The sequence below is a fragment of the Spea bombifrons genome, chromosome 4, assembly GCF_027358695.1.
Source record: "Spea bombifrons isolate aSpeBom1 chromosome 4, aSpeBom1.2.pri, whole genome shotgun sequence".
In the NCBI taxonomy this organism is placed as follows: Eukaryota; Metazoa; Chordata; class Amphibia; order Anura; family Pelobatidae; genus Spea; species Spea bombifrons.
In genome coordinates this window covers 2,507,957-2,526,297 of record NC_071090.1, presented here as the reverse complement: position 1 = coordinate 2,526,297, position 18,341 = coordinate 2,507,957, and positions in this window count along the sequence as shown.

Genomic DNA, 18,341 nt, shown 5'->3' with positions numbered 1-18,341 from the left:
TGTATTTAGTATTGTTGTAGGATACTTATTAACGTTTATTATGTTCGTTAACAGACTTTAGTTTAGTTTACAGATATTTAATAAATACAGGAATACAACAAAATAAAAAAAAGTGTATTTGCTGGAAAAAACAGAAATGTCAGATATCTTCATAATTTCAGAGTCTTGCCATCTGTCGTCACTCACTTGAAGGGCTGGTTCTGGACAGCAGCACCTGCTGGCAGTGTAGAGCAGTACAAAGGGAGTGGAATTTAGCAATATTGAGCCCCCTCAAGTACTCCACTTGCCGTGAGCCTATGTCCCCCCCTCCATTTTACTAAGAGGGTGGTAGATAAGTGGAACAGCCTCCCAGCAGAAGTGGTAGAGGGAATTTAAACTTGCATGGGATAGGCATATGGCTCCTGAATCTTGTTTCAGCAGGGCCCCCCTACCTGTTGTTTTTGTAAGTCAAATGATGTCATATACTACTTGTTATGTCCTTTTTACTGATTGTACAGCGCTGCGGAATATGAAGGCGCTTTATGAAACATTTTAAGTTGCTTCGTGAGCTCAGACAAAAGAATGCGTAAAGCGGTAGCAGAGCGCGGCTCCCTCTACTCCCGGGAGCGTTTCACAGGAGACGGGACGGACGGTTACTTTCCAGATAACGTTTGTTGCTCTTCAAGTTATGACAATAAGTTTGTGTTAGAAAACTATTGAGGTCCAAATATTAAGATATAACCAATCAGGAGCAAGCTGGCCAGGGGGGGGGCAATTCCGAGGTTGGACCGGCCCTTTGGGGACAATCTTGGATTGGCCCGAGGAGGGAGAAGTACAGCGTTCTGTGATTGTTCTGCCCAATCGGCGAGGATACGAAATACAAATCACCGAGCGTGGACTGGGGACCCCCGAAGCAGTCTTTTCGAGGAGCCGCTCGTCCTCGGACGCTGGGCTGCCCGTACGCGCGTTCCGGCACCGCAGGAGAGGCTCCAGCTTTGGCTGTGCAGGGTCTCGGTCTTATATACTCTTCAGGAGGTGTTTGTCATCTCCCGTGCTGGCAGATAGCTGACGTCACTCGGGGTTATCTCATCATTGCTTCTGTCGAATAGTCGTGGCGCTAGTGGCTCGGTCCAATATTTGGGGACATGTAAACAAGAACATGCGCCATCATCCTGTCCACTGGCCTCGCCGGCGCCCTTATCTCTTATTGGCAGCTGTCTGTACTGTTTTTGTTGACTACTTAATGCTACGTAACTTGTTATATGACTATCTATATACTTATACTTAACACTATCGTGACCGGAACCAGGAGTCACATATTATCATCACAATAACGTTTATTACGGTGATCAAAGCGAGGCAGCTCTTTGTGCAAAGAACCAAAGAGAAAGCTGCAGGTGAGGTAAGGGGGTAAATGAGGGAAGGAGCGAGCGAGTGTGTCCCCGTATAGATGTGTAAGTGTGTATGAGCACGAATGTGTGTGTCAGTATAGATGTGTAAGTGTGTATGAGCACGAATGTGTGTGAGCATGAATGTGTCAGTATAGATGTGTATGTGTAAGTGTGTATGAGCACGAATGTGTGTGAGCATGAATGTGTCAGTATAGATGTGTATGTGTAAGTGTGTATGAGCACGAATGTGTGTGAGCATGCATGAGTGCGTCAGTATAGATGTGTAAGTGTGTATGAGCATGAATGTGAATGAGCATGAATGTGTGTGTCAGTATAGATGTGTTTGTGTTAGTGTGTATGAGCATGAATGTGAATGAGCATGAATGTGTGTGTAAGTATAGATGTGTATGTGTAAGTGTGTATGAGCATGAATGTGAATGAGCATGAATGTGTGTGTAAGTATAGATGTGTATGTGTAAGTGTGTATGAGCACGAATGTGTGTGAGCATGAATGAGTGCGTCAGTATAGATGTGTATGTGTAAGTGTGTATGAGCACGAATGTGTGTGAGCATGAATGTGTGTGTCAGTATAGATGTGTATGTTTAAGTGTGTATGAGCATTAATGTGTATGAGCATGAATGTGTGTGTCAGTATAGATGTGTATGTTTAAGTGTGTATGAGCATTAATGTGTATGAGCATGAATGTGTGTGTCAGTATAGATGTGTATGTTTAAGTGTGTATAAGCATGAATATAGAGGGTTGTGGTGGGTTGCGGTGGGCTACAAAAAAAATGGAGTCAATCAAATGGAGTTCGATGAAGAACCTCAGCGAGGTTGGCTCGTTGGCCAATAACTAAAATTAGACAAGGGCTCCTCTCATCTGTAAATAATGGAAAAGTTGTCGGAATTTGCTAAATTACATTATTTAGCTCCTCATTATAATAAGTAACACCTATTATTCTGATTGGAGGGTTTTAATCCACGGGAGTGAATTGTGGAGATAAGGTTTGCCTTTAAAAGTTTACGTAAAGAGAGCTTCATAATTCTTCATAATTACAATTTTCTGCTGGCGAATTGAATCTTTACCGCAATTTTTTTACTTTTTGCCATTTATTGCCACTTAACCCTTTCCACCGAATTCCTGAATTCCTCATCGACCAGTTGGACACCAGCAACAAGAGGTGGTAAATATAACTGAATCTTTATGTTTTTAAATAAAGGGTGAATTTTGGCTTCTTCAACAATAACAATAAAAGGATCCCTTTTGGGGAAAATATTCTTTTTATTGCATGTAACGGTTCATGAGAACTGCAGCTTAAAACCTGAAAATATGGCAATAATACAGAAGGTGTCGATCCTGTAGTTGTAGGATAATCACTTTTTCAGTTGAATAATGTTTAAAAGTCATTATTTGCGTTTTAAATGGAATTTGTTATTAATAATTTATTTTTTTATAATATTGTAACAGAATAGTACAGTGAGATATAGTGATTTTTGGTAAAACCCCACCAATCATTTTGCCTTTTTCTTGCCTTCAGGAGATTGTGAAAAAAAGTTAACTGATTTGGTGCCAGTGGTGGAAGTATTGGATAATACAGCTAGAAATTGCATAAGGTACAAGAAATTGATACTTTATTGAAACAGTAAATGTTTATTATTATTATGATTATTATTATTATGAGAAATAGTTTTGCTATTTGTTGATACACAGAAGTAGAATTTTTTTTACGGTTAATACATCTTTTATTACTAGTTTCATGCAGCGGTTTTAATCTGGTTGATAAACTAAATGCATGATTTCATCCATTGAGACAAAGTGGTATCCGCAGATCCCAGATCCTGAATGTTCGCCCAGATGTGAGCAGTCGTGGGTTAAAACAAATTGGCATTGTGTAAAAGGCACCCATTGACTAGGTCATTGTAGGGTTAAAGGGGTCATGAAGAGTCACTGTTGGGTCAGGTCACTTTAGGGTTAAGGGGATCCTGAGGCATTACTGGTGGGCTAGGTCACTCTAGGGTTAAGAAGATCATGAAGAGTTAATGAAGATCCAGATTCCTGGTTATTGTGTAGGATATTATGTATCGGGCAATTCACAGTTCTGTCATTGTGTAGCTAAGATTTATTATGTATTCATAAGGGGTAGCGGGACTGTTCCGTTAGGTAGCAGACAGAATGCACTTCTCATGTCCGTCCTTCTATGAAATCCTGCGTTAACCTTTTGTCGACATAGATAAATATTTAACAAATTGAGTGTTTTTGCCTTTAGACGAGGACTCTGCCCACATTTTTTTCCTGTTATTTTGTTGATGATTATCGTTGCGACTCCAGGCTGATCGCTGGTCTCGTTGCTCAATAAACTCTTTTTTGTGTCGTGTCTTTAGTTGAAGGCATATTATATTATTATATCATTATATTATATTATTATATTATTATATTATATTATTATTATATTATTATAAATGCAGAAGCAAAAAAACTGCAAAGGAGAGAATGATTTGTTGCAGGAGACGGAGGGGAGAGCAACAGCCAAAGCAGATCAATGGGAAACGTAATGGACGGCTTTGGGTGTGAGAGTTGATGAGCGACTTTTTATGTGTGTCCATCCACTAGAAACATTGAACCTTCTGGCAGATCGGCCCCATCCGGCCCCTGTCTAATCGCCCGTTTCTCCTGCTGAATCGTTGGTCTCGTCTTAGATTCAGGAGCCGTATGTCTATCCCATGCGTGTTTAATACCAATAACTTCTTCTACTTCTGCTGGCAGGTTGTTCTACTTATCTACCACCCTCTCATAACATAACAAGATTAACCAACAAACAATGATAAATCGCTGTCTGCTCACAGATAATGCCAAGTAGTGAGCAGGACTGGATCTCTGAAGGAGGGATGCGGCTCTCTAGTATATTCACTACCATTCAAAAGTTTGGGGTCACTTAGAAATGTGCTTGGTTTTGAAAGAAAAGCAGATTTTGTCCATTAAAATAACATGAAATGGGTCAGAAATCCAGCGCAGACAGGGTTAATGTTGTAAATGACTATTCTAGCTGGAAACGGCTGATTTTTAATGGAATCTCTTCATAGGCGCACAGAGGCCCTTTATCACTCCCATCACTCCTGTGTTCCAATGACCCTTTATCACTCCCATCACTCCTGTGTTCCAATGGCCCTTTATCACTCCCATCACTCCTGTGTTCCAATGGCCCTTTATCACTCCCATCACTCCTGTGTTCCAATGGCCCTTTATCACTCCCATCACTCCTGTGTGGAAAACAGGTATTCCATATTTGTGTATTTTATATGAGCACAAAATAGAGTCAGAACCGTTTTGTTTTCCTTAATCATATATTTTTTTTTCTGTCTTTGTTCTCTCTATAATTGAGAACAAAGAAGCGTTTATGAATATAGCAGCTTCAGATTATATTACCTAATTAGTCTTATCTTCCATGAGAAAGTTAAGGAGTAGAAGCTGCATATCTCTAGGAATGTAAATGGGGGGATATGTTGTAAGACCCCCAAAACTGATTTACTACCTAGGAGGTAATGTCTAGAGATAAAGGATAAATTCCAAGCGTATATGTAATGGTCTGAAGTTATTTCTTAGACCAGAGCGTCTCTTAGAGGTAAATTAAGAAAATATAACGGTGTAAATCTACTAAGAAGTCCTAATATATAATGGGTAAAACCAACCGTTCTGATTGGAGAATCCCAATCAATAGGTGGAGAATATGATAATAAGCCCGGTCTTTAAAAGCTTATGTTTTAAATAATTTAGGGACTCACTAATTCACCGATACAAATTTACCCCAGAGAATTGGAATTTTGGAACATCACAAGATCCTGGCACCATATTTTACTCTTAGAATTACTTTGAGTTTCTAACATTTAACTTTAAGAAAGTTGTTCTTCTTCTTGATTGATATCTCCAAGGACCAGTTGGACCACAGCAACACGTGGTGGTAAATATAATGGTTTTATTATTCTCAATAGAGGTGAATTTTGTCTTCTTCAATATAGAATTCCTTTTTTCTGGGAAATAGTATATGGCATTATTATATATGATGTTATTGTATATGACATTATAGTATATGGCATTATAGTATATGACGTTATTGTATATGACATTATAGTATATGACGTTATTGTATATTACATTATAGTATATGGCATTATAGTATATGACGTTATAGTATATGACATTATTGTATATGATGTTATAGTATATGACATTATTCTATATGAGGTTATTGTATATGACGTTATTGTATATGACATTATAGTATATGACGTTATTGTATATGACATTATAGTATGTGGCATTATAGTATGTGGCATTATAGTATATGACGTTATAGTATATGACATTATTGTATATGACGTTATAGTATATGACATTATAGTATGTGGCATTATAGTATGTGGCATTATAGTATATGACGTTATAGTATATGACATTATTCTATATGAGGTTATTGTATATGACGTTATAGTATATGACGTTATTGTATATGACATTATAGTATATGGCATTATTGTATATGACGTTATTGTGTATGACGTTATAGTATATGGCATTATTGTATATGACGGTACAGTATATGGCATTATTGTATATGACGTTATTGTATATGACAATATGGTATATGGCATTATTGTATATGACGTTATTGTATATGACATTATAGTATATGGCATTATTGTATATGACGGCTTGTGAGACTGCAGCTTATAACCCGTGAAAATGAAAATAATGTAAAAGGTATTTTTACCTGTAACTGAAGTTTGACATTATTTGCATCTATTAGAAATTCCGCTGATACTCTTTAGACATTATTAAATTATTTTTAATTGTCGTATTAGTAAAACTAATATATAGAGAGATAATGATCTTTTATTACCTCCCTGATTATTATTATTTTGGTTGCTGAATGGAGTGGAAATTAATTGGTTTGATAAATGCCGTTATATAAGGTGTTGCATTTTGTATGTGTTAGACCCATAAAGTAATAATTCATATTTGATTACTCAACGATAATATACTGTATTTTGGATTTGATTAATTTTGTTTAGATTATTTTTCTGTGTTATATTATGCACTGCATGACTTACATAGATATTTTATAAATGGTGTTTTTCCAATAAATGATATTTTTGATTGACTATCGTGGTGATATAATATATCTCATTTGAATTATAATTTTTGGCGCGATCTGAAAGGATTTAGGATCGGAGATAAAATATAGGGTATCTCTTTGTATTAATATTGTGGTTCTGCAATAATTAATAGCGTCATTATTTTGCGTATGTGATAGAATATTGGTTTTGCCTATTTTGTCTCATTAATATCCCTAACAATACTGAATTGTTGCCTGTTGGTGTGCAGTAGATCCTGTTGGCCATAAAAGTTCATCTGATACTTTCTAATGGAAGTAAACCTACTTTAGAAGAGGACGGTGGATAGGTGGTATGGCTTTCCAACAGAGGTGGTAGAGGCTAATCCAGATAGAGAATACGTTTGCGAGCTGCGTCGGCTGCCCTTTAGAGCCTCATCTACAATTGTGGGCTTTTTTTTTTTTCAAGACGCTCAATAAGTTCCTCTTATTCTGCTATTTTGGCTAAAAGACACCCCACGCTCTTCAGATGTTACTAATGTATAAAGTCAACGACTTCTCCAAAACGAGGGGAAAAAATGGGTAAATTACCGTGATTTATTTTAACGCCTTTTTATTTCTTAGTATTTGGCGTATCAGAACTAATGCGGAAAAAACAACCCCAGATGTACGTTTCAGCCTTCATCGACCTCATCAGTTTTTGTGGTTATGGCAGAAATGAGCCATGTCTGGACTCATCTTGGGATTGGGGACCTCAAGTGGACCCCAAACATACATCTGAGGTTGTTGGGTTCCTCATGCAGAAGAAATTTGCCCGCACTTTGGGCGGCTCTTGTGGACGGGATCCGTCTGATATGTTGATGGAGATGTTTCCTCTGTAATGGCTCAAGCGAGCTGAAACTCGAGATGCTCCCAACCGGGGGGTAGGGCAGGGTATTAAGCCGTTGACCACCATAGTCTTTTGTTTTGCTTCAAGAGGCTTCTTGTTGGTTTCTAGCTGTAGACCTCAGACGTGTTGAGAATCTGAGTGTTAGATATTCGTTTGTCTTAAATATCTAAACGTTTCCGTGACCAAAGAGCAATCAAGACCGAGTCTTCTAAGATGGGTTTATTTGGTAGAACAGAGTAGTCTACATGCAGCACTCATAGACGTGAGACGATGCTAGTAGGTGCTCAAGGCTCTTTATTCTTGGAAAGATGGAGGAGAAGGAGACCTTGCCCTTCTGAGTTTCTTTACCCCATGTTAGCAGTTAGGGTAGACATTCTTACTATATATAGTTAATATGTGAATTTTAGGAATCCTATAGGACCGGTCATATGATACACCGGCATTCCAAAGAACCCCCAGCAACGTCAGCTGGTTAAAAACACATGTTCCTAGCACTCAGGCTGAAGAACTCGGCTCTGCTTCCAAGGGTGTCTCTCTTCTTTTGCGATACATCGCTCTCCCCTCAAGGGCTCTGAGGTCCTCCAAATTAATCAAAGGTGCTAACTTTTATTGGGCCCAAAGTGGTGAAAATTCCGAGGTCGTGAAAGTTTCTGTGATTTTTACATCACGCTGGCCAAAGAAAATGTGGCAGCTTTGACTTAAGACCCCACTCGGTAATCACAGATCGGTAAAGTTTGACTCATCGGGGTTACTTTCCTTTTCTTGTAGGAACCCAGTTGAAGGCATGAAGACCCCAGGTTTCTCTTCAAAGTCCGTTCTCTAATAATTTAATAGGCAGTGAGGTGTCCGAGTCACTTTTTTTCTCCGTTTGCGTACGACGCACTCTGTCGATGGTGTTAGATTGTGTCAGTGTGTGTTAATGTAACACACTCACTTTGCTTGGGTTTTAAACTCTAGAATTCTTACTAAGATCAGATGAAAACACATGTCTTTTGTTAAATGCCACCGAGAAAAGAGGGGGCAAAGGATAGTTTTCAAAGTAATTGGAACCAGGAGAGGTTGTCTGCTGATGGGATTCCAAACATCTGGCCAGTTGTTCCGCTCAATCAGACGGAATTTTGTTTTCAGGGATCGTGTGGGAAATACCACTTTCCAGTTTTCATTTTGAAATCTCACCTCTTTTCGCAGTTCTCTAGATACACTTTATTTTTCTATACACTGAATGGTGGGGTATTTATGATCAATAAGATCAATTTATAGGACTTTTGGAGTCATCTGGAAACTGAAACATAAGACCTCTGCCCCATCCCCCATCCGCTCCTAAATATTGCATTTTTTTTGTGTGCCCTTAAAGGTTCTCTTTTTTTGTAGAGAAAACATGCATAAATTCACTCTCCTGGAAGGCTAATTAAACAAACTTTCTGTCCTATAAATCACAGAAAGGGAATTTAGAAAATCCTTATCAGGCTTCTTTAAATGTTATCTAGAAGCCTGCCCAGACCCCGACATAAAGTCAGTGAAGCATGCAGAGCATCTTCAAAGGATGTCATATATCCTGTCCAGGGTGCCGTAAAATACTAGGGACCAGGCACTGGGGTCACACCGGGGACACAAGACCTAGCAGCTTCCCAGTTATGATGTCATCAATATGGTTACGGTTTCATAATAGGCTATACATTAAGTTAATCTATGCGCTGACAATGTGCCCTCCATAATGATCCGACGTATACAGCTGGTGGCCTCACACTGCTGGTATCAGAAAGTGGCCCTAATGGACAGTCCGCTGGTCATTTGACTGATGTGCCAGGCTTGGTGTCACTTTCCAGGGGCCGGTATATAGGAAAAAGTAAACCTAATGGGACCACCGATGTACCTGGTACGTCATGGGTAAAAAAAAAATGCCCTATGTCATCACTGTAGCTGACTGCACCGTCCATGTCGTCGCTGCTACAGCCAATCACGTAAACAGAAAATATATAATTTTTTTTTTTTTAATGTATGTTGGGTATATGTTGTTGGGGGGAGGGGTTAGTTAGTGGGGACTTCCATGGGGTTAAAGTAGGTAAAGTAGGACATGGGAATACGTACAGGCCAGCAGGGGTAAAATCCTGGAGATGTGATTGGGAAGAAGTCATATCGGCCAAAGAGAAACCCAAGTTGTGGGAGGAATGAGGTGGTTGGGAGAGTATTTATATGAGGGAGTGGCTTAGAGAGGTGGGGCTAGTTATACAAGGGGTGTGGTTAGCAATGTGAGGGGTGGGGATAATAGAGACACCATTGGGTGCGTTGGGAGTGGAGCTGGGTATGGAGTAAGTTTGGCCAAATGCTGCTTCTTTATCCCGGAGAAAGCAGAGAGTGATCAGGAGACCCAAGGAAGCAGCGCTTTCCCCGGAGACTCCGCGTCAGCCTGAGTTCTCACGTAGAACGTGAAAGCTAAGGAAACGAGGGTGTTCTGAATGTATTGTAAGCGATGGGGGGGAGTGCGTCAGTGTTTAGTAGCCTCTTGCCCCAAAGAAATCAATCTTAAATCCCAAAGAACACCCTGTGCTGTCTCCAGGACATATGGTCATCAGTACGCAGCTGCAGATGTTTGCCACCATGTGTTTGCAGTTAAACGGGCCCCAGACTGGTTCTTTGAACTTCGTGAACAGCAGAATAACTCGCCCCATCATTACTAAAACCAATTATTCCAACTCTGTTTGTAATGACGTGTATCACAGGCCAGGGTCTGCGGTCGTCGGGTGATTATCACGGGAGCCATAGACAGTCCTACAGAGATTCACGCTTACACTACGGCTTTCCCGTTAATTAGAAGTAACGCTTCCCCTACGTTCCCTTCCACCATATCCCCTCCCAAGGCTTGTAGATAGAAACATATCGCTTTTCATTCCCCTTTTAAGTCGCGCGTGCGTTATGTGCTGACTCCGATATTCTGGAACGATATTCCGGAACGCGTCTCAACTGTTTTTTTTCCTGTGTTATAGGAAACATCTGCTTCTTTGTCAGCACATAAGATCGGGGTTTGGTTCTTTCTTTCCCCTTTACTCTCTGCGTACTGCAGCTTTTATGGCGTTTACAGCATCCCCCCCCCTGCTTCTGAAGCATAATTCATATTATGATGTCAATATTCGGTAATAATCCGGGAATTCTTGTTTTACGTCATATCTGGAGACGTTGCTGTTGGTTGAATTAATGGTCGAATTCTCCTCGAAGCGCTGTCTGAAGTTTACAATGCATGGTTTATATAGCATCTACCTATTCTTAGCAATATTTTCTGATTGGTCTATTTCAAGCAGACAACTTTTTTTTGGCACAATTTCAAGAAAAGCATAGAAAAGCTGAGGCGTTTCCTGTTTTTATGTTTCTGTCGGCAAAAAATATTTCTGATAAGCGGTTGCCGTTGAATTTCTATCTGAAGAAATGTCTTGGTTTTGCACCAAAAGTGAGTATAAAAAAACTGACATTTATTTAATTGTATATTTAGAATATCGGTAACTTTGTTTCCTGGAACTTTTGTATTTGATTGAGTTCTTTATAGTTAGACTTAAAGGCTCCGCTCCAGCCATCACATGCTCTTGAATGTGTATGATAGCTGCGTGATCCCTTTAAATTTTTCGTGGTGTCCCCCTTGCTAATGCCCGGGTGGGGTGGGGGTGGGGGGGATTTTTTATTCTGGAAGTTTTGTGGCCACATCACACCATCTCACATATCAGAAAAAGGGACTTTATTAGCATAAACCGGACTTCATTAGCATTGCCGTAAAGAGTCAGCTCGGTGTGGTGATCTGGAACGAGTTTGGAGTGTAAGCAAATATAAGACACAGGCGACTGAAATATGTATTATATTTTGTATTTTAATAAAATAAAAATAATAACAATAATAATGATTATTATTATAATGCAAAAATAAATGGATATCCTTAACTTTGATAAATACAAATAGCAAACACACTGTAACCAAGGCAACCCCATTCAGACCTGACTATGTGATCGGTGTCTGGCCCCGGCACAGCGTAACCGGCTGTCCAAAAACGTTCTTAATGGGGGGGGACTCATTACTGCCCTTGGTTGCAGATTCTACTTCCTCCTGACTGAATAAGAACGTTACATTTTACTCGAACACTCTGTGGTTTGATATTTCTTCCTTCTGCTAGGGTTTGAATACAGGATGCAGGGGTCGTCGGCTTCCTCGCAATACCAAACCACCAGCCAAAAGAAATCAAAGAGATAGAGGGGGCCATCGCCAAGACAGACTGCTGAACTTTCCAGCAGAGGTGGTAGAGGCTAATCCAGTGAGGGTATTAAACATGCATGGGATAGACATACGGCTCCTGAATCTAAGACGAGACCAACGACTGATTAAGGTTTGAGTCGTTACAGCAGGAGAAACGGGCGACTAGATGGGGGCCGGATGGGGGCCGATCTGCTGGCAAAGTCCATGTTTCTATATATGTTCTAAAAGAGCTCCATATACACGACCTTCACAGCCAGAACAATGCATAGAACATTGAATGTTCTGAACATGTGACATAATACATGAGATAAGAGTTCCAATGGCGTCTGGGGAATGCGATAACTGTGGTTAAGCAGGTCTTACCTAATGTTCTTGACAGTCGAGGAAAGGGACGGCTAGTCCGCTTATCAGAGAAGTCAAAGAAATGTGACTTTCCGCTCGGGGTTAGTTCAACCTCAGTGTATCGTTTTTATGTAATTCCTCCTCCATGTAACTGATTGCGTAAAGTCGTCGCTTGTTCCTGCGTTCGCGGAGAGGTCCCTTCTGCTGACTGCGTGAAGAATAAACTTTCCAAGAAACCCGGTGATTTCTGCAAAACTGCCTTCAGATCTCCAGATAAACAACATTTCTTAAAACAATAAAAACCCAACAGCAATTCTCTTCAGAGCTACACCCCGATATTCTTTACCCCAGTTGCAGTTTTTGCCCCATAATATAAAGTTTTCAGGCAGCTGCATATCAGCCGTTTGTATGATTCTCGCTCTGTTATCTGATCCCCGATCTACTAAACCCCCCGACTCCTTATCATACTGCCTGTGGGAAACAATAGAATGGCTCAGTCTTAATTACCCAGTCGGACTCTCTGACTAATGAATGTCTATGAGCAGGGAAAGTCACCCAAAATATCGCATGAGCGCTGGGGGTTATTACTGTATACAGTGCTGGGGGTTATATCAGGGGCGTACCTAGAGTATTTGGCACCCGTGGCGGATCCTGTAAGTGGCACCCCTCCCCCAAATGTGGCAAGAATATTATTAAGTAAAATAAACACGTTTAAATAACATTTACTGAACATATAATAGAGCTTTCTTTAATAACCCTCCAAAAAAAACAGCGCCCACATTGCCCACATAGAACCTGACCAGCACCCAAATTACACACACATAGGACGTGCCATCTTTGCCCCCAAACAGCCCAGCATGAGTCAGCATTGTCCCCAAACAGCCAAGTGTACGCCATCTTTGTCCCATAAACACGCTACCTGTGCCATCTTTGTCCCATAAACACGCTACCTGTGCCATCTTTGTCCCATAAACACGCTACCTGTGCCATCTTTGTCCCATAAACACCCTGCCTGTGCCATTTTTGTCCCATAAACACCCTGCTTATACCATCTTTGCCTTTTTGACAAATCAACTATACACCTATGATTAACACAAACACTTTTACAGTCACTCACTAATTCACTTTCATTCACACATTCCCCCTATCCCCCCCGTCTCACTCCCTTCTCCCTATCTACCCCCTCCTAACTATCTACCCCCTCCTAACTATCTACCCTCTCCCTCTTTGAAGTTCACTTACCTTTCAGGAGTCCTGCGGTGGGGGTGCAAGGCCTCTGCCTCCCAGCTCTGCCACTGTATGGAACAGTATAGAGTGATGGGAGTTATGATGTACTTTTAGAGCATAATTAGATCATGAAAAAGACATTGGAAATGGTACAGCATAACACCCATCACTCTCACACACTTACCAATCCACACGCATACCAATCCACACATATACCAATCCACACATATATACCAATCCACACGTATATACCAATCCACACGTATATACCAATCCACACGCATACCAATCTAAACGCATACCAATCCACACGCATACCAATCCACACATATACCAATCCACATGCAAACCAATCCACACGCATACCAATCCACACGCATACCAATCTAAACGCATACCAATCCACACGCATACCAATCCACACGCATACCAATCCACACATACACCAATCCACACATATACCAATCCACACGTATATACCAATCCACACATATATACCAATCCACACGTATACCAATCCACACGTATACCAATCCACACGCATACCAATCCACACGCATACCAATCCACACGCATACCAATCCACACGCATACCAATCCACACGTATACCAATCCACACGTATACCAATCCACACGCATACCAATCCACACGCATACCAATCCACACGCATTCCAATCCACACGCATCCCAATCCACACGCATTCCAATCCACACGCATCCCAATCCACATGTATATACCAATCCACACATACTCCAATCCACACACATATACCAATCCACACGCATACCAATCCACACGCATACCAATCCACACATATACTGTTTTGGATGCTTTCTTAATAAAGCTTTTCTTCAGTTGTCGAACTGCTCCGAATTATATAAAATAAATGTGCGTGCACGGAGAGAGAAATAAGACACACGGCACGCTCTGGGTCAGGTCCAAAACCACTCTGCTTTATTACGTTTATGTTATAGGTTATATAGTGTCCGGAAAGAGGGACGTCAAAATACGTAAATCACATTAATTGGTTAATCTTAAAACTATGCGGAAATAGGCAGAAAACCGTTAAAAGCAAACATTAGGCAATTTCCTGTAACTAAGGACGAGATGCCAGCCGGATGTCTTTGCGGTTAGTAAAACAAATAGTAACTGATATTGAATGTACCAATGTACTGCTACTTGCGTCTCCCGTATATCTGCGTGAGGTGTGACCCTTTATACTGGTCAAAGCCAGCTTATATTCATTATATTCATTAAAGCCATAAGCGTTTCTTGCTGATATATATATATTTGGTTCTATAACAATACCAATCCACAAATCCATACCAATCCACAGATTCCACGCATACCAATCCACAGATTCCACGCATACCAATCCACAGATTCCACGCATACCAATCCACAAATATACCAATCCACAGATTCCACGCATACCAATCCACAGATTCCACAAATATACCAATCCACAGATTCCACAAATATACCAATCCACAGATTCCACAAATATACCAATCCACAGATTCCACAAATATACCAATCCACAGATTCCACGCATACCAATCCACAGATTCCACGCATACCAATCCACAGATTCCACGCATACCAATCCACTCTCACTGAATGATTTGCTACCTTTCCTCTTTTCTTCTTACAGCAGTCAGCTCCTTTTCTTCCTCTTTGCTCCTCTTCTTCTGTCTTCTTCCGGATTCAGAGGGCATGGACGGCGGTGGGCGCGGCTTCAGTGCTGTGCGCCGGGATCTGACAACAAACCCTGGCGCACAGCAGCAGTTGCCGCGCGGATCGCGAGGGAGCGGTATCGGAGGTCTTTAACAGACCTCCGGCTCCCTTGAGTGATTTTAAGCCGGTTCAACCTTATAACCGGGTTATATTACTGTATACAGTGCTGGGGGTTATATTACTGTATACAGTGCTGGGGGTTATATTACTGTATACAGCACTGGGGGGTTATATTACTGTATACAGCGCTGGGGGGTTATATTACTGTATACAGCGCTGGGGGTTATATTACTGTATACAGTGCTGGGGGGTTATATTACTGTATACAGCGCTGGGGGTTATATTACTGTATACAGCGCTGGGGGTTATATTACTGTATACAGCGCTGGGGGGTTATATTACTGTATACAGTGCTGGGGGTTATATTACTGTATACAGTGCTGGGGGTTATATTACTGTATACAGTGCTGGGGGTTATATTACTGTATACAGTGCTGGGGGTTATATTACTGTATACAGCGCTGGGGGTTATTACTGTATACAGCGCTGGGGGTTGTGGACATAGCTACCTAATGATTAGAGGATCCTCACCTGTCCACCTTCTTCTACTCCTACCGACCACCACTTCCTAGAGATACCTGACGGATACACGGTTTTACCTGTATATACCTAATGATTCTGATTGGTTGTTTAAACATTAAAGCTGAGATCTGCTATTTTCATTGGACAGTTGGAGTTCACCTAAAGCTATACCAGTCTTTCATTTCTTTTAACCCACGGAACAAAACATCAGATTCCTTACTTATCAGAGCTCAGAATCCCGGAACCTAAATGAGGTCGTAAAGGAGTAATTTGGCTAATGGGTAACAATAGGCAGTTTAACCCCGAGGCGTGATAAACAGGACCCGTCTCCGCATCTTCTGGGCTAAATAGAACAAAGGGTTTAAAGGCATCGCCAAAGTCTTTGACGTACCTAAGTGTTAAAACATTAGCATTTTGCCTTACTAGACACGCCGAAAACATGCATGTTGCAGATTGGTTATCATGACCATTATGATGATGTCATACGTCCAATTATAGAATGCAGATATGCATCCACATGAGGTCATTGTACAGAAGACCAGGAATAGGATTTCTCTTCTATGAGGTCATTGTAGAATAAAACAAGAATAGGATTTTTTAAGGGGGTAAAATAAGGGGTTTTAATAGTAAGAACATATATTTTATTAAAAGTTTAATAAATGTGTCTTTTTTTTTTCTTACCCCTTTTGCCTTTTTTTTTGTGAAACATATGGAGTATTTTGATCGCTGATCGCTATTGACACCAACATTTCACGGCACCCGTATCTGCCTCACTTATAAGATAAGGCCCATTTATGAATGAATATTAATGAGTTATTAGTTTATGAATTTATATTAATTTATAAAGTATATATGAAGTAAACCCATTCCTGCTCCTAAGGGGCCACTTGACTTTTTCAGGTTAATGTCTTTGGCTTGCGGGCTAATTAAGGAAGAAGATTTGTCTCAAAGGCGTGTTTTTTGGGTATTTTCTGGAGCTTCCATAGTCTGTCTGTAGACCGCAAAGATAAGGAGCCCTGGAGATATCCAATGCAAATACTGTTCACGCTGCATTGTTTAGGCTCCTTAAACATTTACACCTGAAATGGAATGTCGGCTCCCAGGTGAGGCGCTAAAATCTCTTTGAATCGGGTTGTAGAGAAGGGGCCCGGCCCCCCCGGGAATCCCGCATGTGGCATGGAGCTGCCTCCTTGTCCTTGGATGCCGATGCACTTGCATAGGCGGCTCGGTATTTTAGGAGTGTATATATATAGGGTTACGGGTTTTTCATGTCCTGGGGGGGAGGGTTGGCGTTGAAGTCCTCTGGCTCATGTTACACACATGTGAGGGTCTTTATTTAACTCTGTAGCAGGAAATCTGGGAAAGGGTCATGACAGGAGAATTATATACCAAGACTGCGCATGGCTTTATGGGGGACATGATGTCATAGCTGTTCCGTGACATCATGCCGTAGTATGGGCTACAGCACCGGTGTTTTTGTATGTTTTTGGTGCGTATATTTAACAACTTTTGACTTCCCGTCACTGGGACATCCAACAGCCGGGTCATATCGTGCGTGGATGATGTCATGGCACTTGCTGCCCCATTTGAAGGTCCCCTGTGCCTCACGCAGTTAGTCCCCCGCACTCCCATAGGTCAGGACACCACTGGGTATAACCAGGATTTATTCTGATATAATTCTTATTTATTAGTAATTTTATATAAAATTCTAATTATTATCTTCACGTTTCGACAAAAGGTCGTCGTCATGGACTCTAACGCTGGAGGCCCCCGTTCCGTGGAATGATCTCTTTAAGTAGTATTTTGGCCACCTGCCCGGCAGTTGCTTTCCAAGTTGGAATTAGAAATATTTCTAGCTACTGGTAAGTTCTAGGCTATTTGTAATCGCTCGAAGGGCGCGTAGGCACTTTGGCGTGCACCTGGGGCGCGTGTTTCTCCGAGTTTTGGATTAGATCTTATATAAATATCACATGACTGAGCAGTTCGTCCGCATGTAGTCCCGGTGCCAAGGCGACCCGGAACTGAATGTTAGCCATGGCATTACTTCCTTGGTGATCGCTGCCACGCAAGTCTTTATACCTATATATATATATATACATATATATACACACACACACACATATATATATATATACAATGCCTAAAAACCGGATGAGGCAATGAAAGGTCGGGATCGGAGGAGAACGAGCCTCTTGTTTCTTGGCCAGCGACTATAAGTTAGCCGAGTCATATACATTGCTGGAGCAGGCAGCGTTCACTCATAGATCCGATTAACCCCCGGCGTTACAAATCATATAAAAGTTATGTTATTTTCTCACACATGTACGTGTCCTGACACGCCCCACTCCCCGCCCATTTAACCCTTAAATGGGTGTGTCCTGCAACATCAGGGACATCAGCGGGTAGTCCTGGCTGCATATGCAAGGGGGGCTGCCAGGTTAAAGTTCCCAGGTATGCATATATAATTGTATATAATTTTTCTAACATATTACATATTTTTATAATTATATATATGATTAATTATTAGATATAATACACAACACGTAAATATATATATATAAATATTTTTCTCTGTTTTTTATATATATATATATATATATATATATATATAAATATGTATATATATTTAATATTAAATAGAATTATTTGTATTATATTTATATTAATTATATTATTAGTGTTGACATACACAAGTATTCTAATGATATTTATATTATTGATATAATTATATCACTTATTATTATATATGTATATATATATATATATATATATATATATATATATATACTGAGTTTGTTATTTTATATTGTTCTTATAGAACTGTTTTGTATACTTGTGCCCTTTCTAAT